We start from the raw sequence: 8,355 nt of genomic DNA, 5'->3' as shown, positions 1-8,355 counted from the left end.
CATGGCATCTAGAAAGTTGAGGCCTTATTTTCAATGTCACCCTCTCGATGTAGTGACCGCTTATCCCTTAAGAAATATATTGCATAAGCAAGAACTATCAGGTAGATTAGCCAAGTGGGTTATAGAACTAAGTGAATATGATATTACATATCAACCTAGAACTGCGATAAATTCACAGGTTTTAGCAGATTTTGTAGCAGACTTTAGCCCAGGAATAGTACCAGAAGCAGAAAAGGAACTGCAAGTATTCAATGGGTCTAATCCTGGTACATGTACCCTATTTACTGATGGCTCCTCGAATGTAAAAGGGGCGGGTTTAGGCATTGTTCTAATCCTACCTTGGGGAGAAACTATAAGGCAGGCAATAAAATGCTATCCCATTACTAACAATGAAGCAGAATATGAAGCTGTAATTGCAGGTATGGAATTGGCATGAGAGCTTGGAATAGTGCAGATTATAATCAAGAGCGACTCACAACTAGTAGTTAATCAAATGCAGGGGACTTATATAGCTAGAGAGGCTAGGATGCAGCAATATTTGGAAAAGGCACGAGACTTAATCAGACAATTCTAATTTTGGAAAATCGTGCAAATACCCAGAGAAGAAAATGCTGAAGAAGACACACTAGCTAATTTTGCATCCGCTGCAGCAGTAACAAATGAAGAAAATGCTTCTGTAATACATTTTTTTCATTTTGTACTCGATCAGGACAAAAATGAGGTAAATTTCGATAATTTAACTTGGGATTGGAGAAACGAGATCGTAAATTTTTTGCAGTACGTGATTCTACCTGAAGATAAGAAAAAGGCTCAGGCACTTCGACGAAAAGCTGCCCTTTATTGTTTGGATTAAGACAATTTATATCGAAAGATGTTCGGTGGACCTTTAGCGAGATGTCTCAGACCTTCTCAAATAGAGTATGTGATGAGAGAAGTACATGAGGGACACTGTGTAAATCATGCAAGAGGAAGATCCTTGGTAAAAAACTCTAATTAGAGCAGGATATTATTGGCCAAAAATGGAAGAAGATGCAGAAAGCTTTGTGGACAAATGTGACAAATGCCAATGATATGATAAAAATATGAATCGCCCAGTATAGTTATTACATCTGGTTATTGCACCATGTCCTTTTATGAAGTGGGGGAGGGGGATATCGTGGGTCCACTACCCCAAGCCAAAGGAAAGGTACAATTTTTACTAGTACTAATTGATTATTTTACCAAGTGGATAGAAGTTGGTACCTTCAAACAGGTGCGGGGAAAATTATAGACTTCGTTTGGCGAAACATCATATGTCGGTTTGGAGTACCAAAGGAAATTGTGTGTGACAATGGCCCGCAATTTATAGGTGCGAAAATCACAGAGTTCTTTCAGAGTTGGAAGATTAAAAGGATAACATCAACACCTTATCATCCGATGGCTAATAGACAAGCTGAATCAACAAACAAGGTTATTATTAATAGCTTGAAGAAAAGATTAGATGAGTCAAAAGGTAAGTGGCCAGAAGTGTTACTAGAAATCTTATGGGTTTACCGCACGACAGCAAAAATAGGTACGGGAGAGACTCCATTCTCACTTGTGTATGGTGCTAAAGCCTTAATCCCAATTGAAATAGGTGAACCGAGTACGAGATACACCCAAGCAACCGTAGAATCAAATGAGGAAGAGATGCGAATAAATCTCGATTTGCTTAAAGAAAGGAGAGAAACAACTTTAATAAGGATGGCAGCGCAGAAGCAGATTATTGAGTGATATTACAATCGAAAGTTCATCTTAGGTACTTCAACATTGGGGACTTCGTACTCGCAAAAGTTTTTCAATCATCAAAAGTGGCCGATGTAGGAAAATTGAGCCCAAATTGAGAAGGACCTTACAGGATTCGAGGTATTTCTGGAAATGGCGCATATGAGTTAGAAACAATGGACGGAAAAGTACTCTCATCAAATTGTAATGTTGTTCATTTGAAAAAGTATTACTTCTAAAAGGGAAAACCCCTGATCAGGTATCATTTATGCAAGGTTTAGATTTATTCTTTTTTAATTATACTAATCATTTTAGATGATAGGCACAAAGCTAGCTCATACCAAATGATGATTTTAGACCTAAAAGACACGCGGGATGCAAAATCATCCCCGGTCTGGGTTGCAACCTTTCTGATGGAAATAAAAAGGGTTAAGCAGTCATCATCTAAAATTGCACCTCCGAGTCCCATGTGTATTTTCCTTTTCAGGAAATGGACCAAATGGAAGGAATGATCAAGTGCTCGAGATTTCATACTTCAAAGCTCTAACACTTGGTGGACTATAAGTAGCAGGCAAAGAAGACTACAAGTCAAAGAAGTGTTACATCTCGCGTTTTGTAAGATAAAAGTTTCGTCTTCAGTTAATTGACGTAGACTCAGGGATGAGATCATCTTGACGTTAACGTATTTATGCTATTTATAACAAGCAATAAATAAGTGTCATGAAGGATAAAGAGTACACAAATTAAAGAAAACGAGTTTCGTTGAAAGTGACCAATTTGGGATAAAATACGGGTCGAGCGATAATACCCGATAATTATGAACGAGTACCATACAAGGTACCATATAACCACGGTAGTATAATGTATAAAGTATATTAAAAATAAGTAAAATTTTAAGCAATTTGTGGCAATTTTAAATTACGCGGGTAATTGGTTAATTATCGGGTAACGAAACATTACCCAATTAACTAATAAGCGGATAAACATTTATAAAAAAACACCCATCCAAAATGTGGCACAAAGCCACCATGACAAAAAATGACTCTTAAGTCATTATTGCCATGCGGCTACCTAAGATTACATTAAAAATCTAACCAAACTAAGACTTGAATATAAGTCTTACCAAATTAGGATCAAAACATTTCATAACTCATTTTGATATATCATCTTTCTTCAAGAAAAACGTTAGAAACAGAACCTAATACGTTTCATAACTCATTTTGATATATCATCTTTCTTCAAGAAAAACGTTAGAAACGGAAGCTAATTTTTGTTCCAAAAAGCTTCAAAAAAAGCAAAAGCTTCCAACGAGAATTTGTTGGAATAGTAGCAACGTGAAATTTTACGGTTCTAGAAAAGTACGTTGCAATCTTCGCCAAGAATAGTATACAGAGTTTTTCCTACTCCAGGTATGTTAAGGTCATCCCTTTTTCTTTTGGCATAGTCCAAATTATACAGAAGAAACGAGCAAATGCACAATTTCCATAAATTACTCTATTCGTAGAAATACTAGGGGTGTCTATATTCTTGATTCCCTATGAGAATTATTATTATCTTCTGTTCATGAGTCTCAGAATAATATACAGTTGAAAAAGTTTATCCGGAAGGAATATTAAGATTATTGCGTATTTTTCATGCATTTCACCTATTTATACATGTGTATTGACCCATGACCAGATGACGTTATATATGCGTATATATGTAAATATATGTATATGTGATATGGGAAAAGGTTACGGCATTATATACGCACCACCACCTGATCAGTTGGTATACGTTGATGATGTTTCCCACAGTGGCCGAGATGATATGATGGGATGCCCTCAGTGGCTTGATGATATTATGCACACCCGTACCTATGCATGGCACGACATTTATACGCACGTGAATGACATTATAAATGTTTCAGAATTTACAAAGTTATTAAGATTTAAGACGTGTTTCTTTCTCTATTTCATCTATGTCTTTTACGTACTAATTTTCATGCCTTACATACTCAGTACATTTTTCGTACTGACGCCCTATTTCACGGGGCCTGTGTTTTATGCCCGCAGGTGCAAGTAGGCAAATTGATGGTCCCCCTTCTTAGGATCTCTGATCACCGAGAGTTGGCGTGCTCCACTTGATCCGGAGCCGCTTTTGATTTTGGTACGATATGTTTTGATCCGGAGCTACTTTTGGTTTTGGTACGATACGTTTATATATATATATGACGTGGCTCAGTCCCGTCTTTGTACAGTTATATTTCTATTAGAGGTTTGTAGATAGTATGTCTAGTTGGGTTGGTATATGACCTTGCCGGCTATCAGTTTTGAGATGTATAGTTGTCTATAGCAGCCTTGTCGGCTTGCCCTACGTATTTTGCACGTATATGTTTGTATGCCTTTTTTGGTAGATTTCCTTCATGTATATTATTCTCGTAATTCAACAGTATTATTCAAGTTTATATCTTAGACGTATGATAAGGGGTGTTTGACAGGTATGACTCGGGCACCCGTCGCGGCCCATCGGTTTGGGTCGTGACAAAAGTGGTATCAGAGCAGTTCTTTCCTAGGGTCGTCTACAGACCGTGTCTAGTAGAGTCTTGTTTATGGGTGTGTTATGCACCACACTTATAGACAGGAGGCTACAGGACATATAGGATGTTATCTTCTCTTTTATTCTCAGATTGTTGGGACATAATAGCTACTGTCACACCTCCTTTTTCCGCACCCGAGGGGGCGCAGGGGAGTTTTTCCAATTAAAGGACAATCGAAACGGGATTGGTTTATTTATTTCAGAGTCGCCACTTGGGAGATTTAGGGTGTCCCAAGTCACCAATTTTAATCCCGAATCGAGGAAAAGAATAATGACTCTATATTACAGTCTGCGTACCAGAAATCCGGATAAGGAATTCTGTTAACCCGAGAGAAGGTGTTAGGCATTCCCGAGTTCCGTGGTTCTAGCACGGTCGCTCAACTGTTATATTCGGCTTGTTTATCTGATGTTTAATACAATTATGAACCATGTGTAAATTTTATCTTTTAACCACTTTATTAATTATTATTATTAGGAATGTGAACGTCGCTTAAAACATGTCTTTGGACTGTGTCACATGAAATGCACCCACAATCCGGAACATATCTTATTTGACGTTTTGGGATTTGGATTTGGGTCGCATGAAATGCACACCCCAAGTTTAAAGAAAGTAAATTATTAAACACGCGCCTAAAAGACTATCGCGTTATTATTTTTGGGAAGGCCACGAAATTCACTAAGCGGCCCTCCTGAATTCTAAGTAATTTAAAACAAGTATTTACTGAGGGGCCCGCAATTTGTACTTTTATTCGGCGAGGCTCATCTCGTTCTTATTTTGAAAGGATATCCTATAGCAACTACGTTTCTTGTCGTGTTTGTCTCTATCAGTCGAAAGCAGGAGATAGTCCTAATTAATTAATACTTGCAAGTTATTTTATGACAGAATTCGGAAATGCTAAAATCAGGAACAAGGCTGCGCGCACAGTCAGTCGAATAAGTGGTCATGGGCCCAAATTCGACCCATGCGTGATGGGCCAAACCTGGGCCACTGCTTGCTCGAAGCAGGCCGGCTAGGCCTGTTTTGGTCTGAACTCGACCTTTACGGGGTTGATATTGCAAGTTTGGTATTCTTCGTCTTAACAGGTGGTTTACTAGTTATATGAGACCATCAATCCGGAAAAAAAGAAGAACTTAGTCCAGGATGTACAGTGTTCATACTTGGTATACATATCAACATATACTGCAAAGTAAACTAGAATCTGAAATGCAACATATCTCATTGAACATATTATCACCTATCAGCATACATATGTAAGCTACCATTTAGCTAACTTATATTAATATACATTAGGCATATAGGCTGCTTCGATTGTCAATACAAGAATGAAAATTATCATACAATACATGACATCTAATATAACAGTATATATATGAAAATCAACTTCGAGTCTTTTTCCTTTCTTTTGCATTTATGCTCAAGGTTCTAATTACATTTGATAGTGCCTTGGTTGTGTACCTGATATAGAGGAACAGAAGAAGAAGGAAAAAGGGTCAGCTGAGTAGCACACAGCAAACAACAGCAATCAGCAGATTCACAGCAACAACACAGCAACAAACAACCAGCCAATAATGATGAAGCTCAGCAAAGAGTCGAACAACAAATGGACAATACCAGTGGTGTCCACAGTCCACAGACAAACGACAATACTTCCCAGAACCAAAGAGAAACCAGCAAATAGTCGAATATCAAACCAGTGATCCCAGAAAAACAGAGTGGGGAACAACAGAGATAGCAGAGTGTTCAATGCAGCAAACACTAACAGTTCAACAAACAACACACAGCTCAGTCAATGCAGACGACAGAACTTGGCCAAGGCAGCTTGACCAATATGAGTTCTTATTCAACTTTCAGATGGTGTTTAGTTACTAAAAGTTCAACCTTCAACTTTAGGACTAAAAATTTCAGCCTTTTTTCTCTTTTCTGAAGACTAAAAGTCCAGCCCCAGACTCCAAACTCTAGCCCTGTTTAAGTTATCAAATGGCCTATTTATAGGCCAAATGCACTAGTGCAGCTGAGCTGCCTCTCCTGCCAATTGGCAGAATACCCATACCCTTTAAACCCATCCCTAAGCATCTTTGGTGCCAGCCCCTTTTGTTCCCCACGCCTGGTCTTGTTTAATCAGGAGTTATGGGCATCATTTTATTATTCAATTTAAGCCCCATACCCTTGTGTCTTGTTCCCCGTTGGTATTAGTTTAATCCTAAATTAGTACCCTACTTGTCAGCCCATTTATACTAATCTTTTCTGTCTTTTTCAACACCCAGAATGCCCTTGTTAACCCTGGATTATTACTGCCCTGCCTATTGCAGCATCAGGGCACTTTGGGCTTTGAACATTCGATTTCAGAACTGCCCCAACCTGGCCTTTAATTGTTTACAATGTAGTTGCAGACTACCATTCATGGGTAATGCCCAACATTCAAATCACAATACAGGCTCATTAGTCATGCGACATTATTAGCTCCTTCGATTCATTAGTTATAGAAAACTAATCGACGACATTTGTCGAGTCGACTATACTAATTATAGCAGGTAATAATCAGTCGCTCGCATAAACAATACGTTCAGGGACCTAAGGGGTATCAGACAACTTTTGTTAAATTACTGGGCCTATATGAATTAGTTCATTTGATGACTAATCTGACTGACGATCATGTTTATCACAGAGTGTATTCAGAACAAACAGAAGACAATCGACCAAATAAAAGGCCTTTAACAGAGATGGGAGAAATCCGAATGAAAAATAACAACATAACAAACAAACACAACGGAACATGCTGACAACTTAGTTAGAACTAAAACAAAAGAAAGGAAAACTTACTGAAAGAGTTTGAAATCAAAGCGGACCCAAATCAGACTCAACTTCGAACTCTTGAGGCCGAACAAACTTTAATCAGGGTGTTCTCATATGAGAACACCTTGATTAAGGTCTATTAGACCTCAAACCCTTGTCCAGACTGGCCGGATTTCCCAGGTGCATGTATTCTAAAGTCTGGATTTCCAGATCTGATTTTTAGGGAGTTGTGGGTAGATTCGGACCAAACCAAGCTTGGTTTGGTCACGAGGAAGGTCAGGGGAGTGTCTGGTATGAAGATGGGTTGGTTTGGCATAGTTCCGGGTTCGACTCAAATCTTCAAATGAAGATTTGAGACGAAGCAAGATGATTCGAGGCAAATGGATAGCAGATCCATGTTTAGGACAGTGAAGTGGTCTTAGGGTGTTCAGGAGGTGGCCACCGGCGTTCGTGCCGCCGGCTTTAATGGCGAAGGAGACTAGGGCGGCTGCTAGGGTTCGGGGGGTTTCAGGTTTGAGTTTGGGGACGATGAAGGGTGGGGTTGGTATAGGGGGTGCGGGGTATGATAGGGGGCTTATATACTGGGAAGCTGATTGGATCTGAGCCGTTAGATCAGATGATCTCAACGGCTTAGATCTGATGCTGAGAAATGAGACGGGGTCGTTTGATAGTTAAACGGGGTCGTTTGGTTTAAGTGAGGGGTTGGGTCGGATTGGTTCCTGGGTCGGGTTTTGAACGGGTTACTGATAGTGATCCTGGACCGTTGGATTGGATTGATCGGAACGGCTGAGATGAGTCGCCCTTGAAACGACGTAGTATGAGTATTGAACTACGTCGTTTTGATAACTGGTGAATGGGTCTTGGGCTGGCTGACTTGGACTGGGTCTGAGTGCTGGTTTGGGCCTGCTTTGTTTTATTTCTTCTTTGGCCCAAACCGATTTTCTTTCACTCTTTGCTTTTTTTTTCTTTTTTTTTTCTTTTAAACAAAAATGAGATAACAATAAAATAGTGAAAATAAAATCAACAACACTGTAACATTTCCACATAATTATCACAAAAGTAAGTTAAATCACAACCTAGAACGAACGACGCACATATATTTATATATTTTTTGAATTTTCTTTTAACGACACATATTTTGTATTTTGTTTGATAATGACTAGATGCAAAATGGACAGACTCACAAACGACTAACAAATCATGTCACGGAAAGACCGAAAAATTGTACAGCGAAGCCTTTT

This window comes from Nicotiana tabacum, unplaced genomic scaffold (assembly GCF_000715075.1).
Source record: "Nicotiana tabacum cultivar K326 unplaced genomic scaffold, ASM71507v2 Un00199, whole genome shotgun sequence".
Lineage (NCBI taxonomy): Eukaryota > Viridiplantae > Streptophyta > Magnoliopsida > Solanales > Solanaceae > Nicotiana > Nicotiana tabacum.
Note: the sequence above shows the minus strand (reverse complement) of the source record.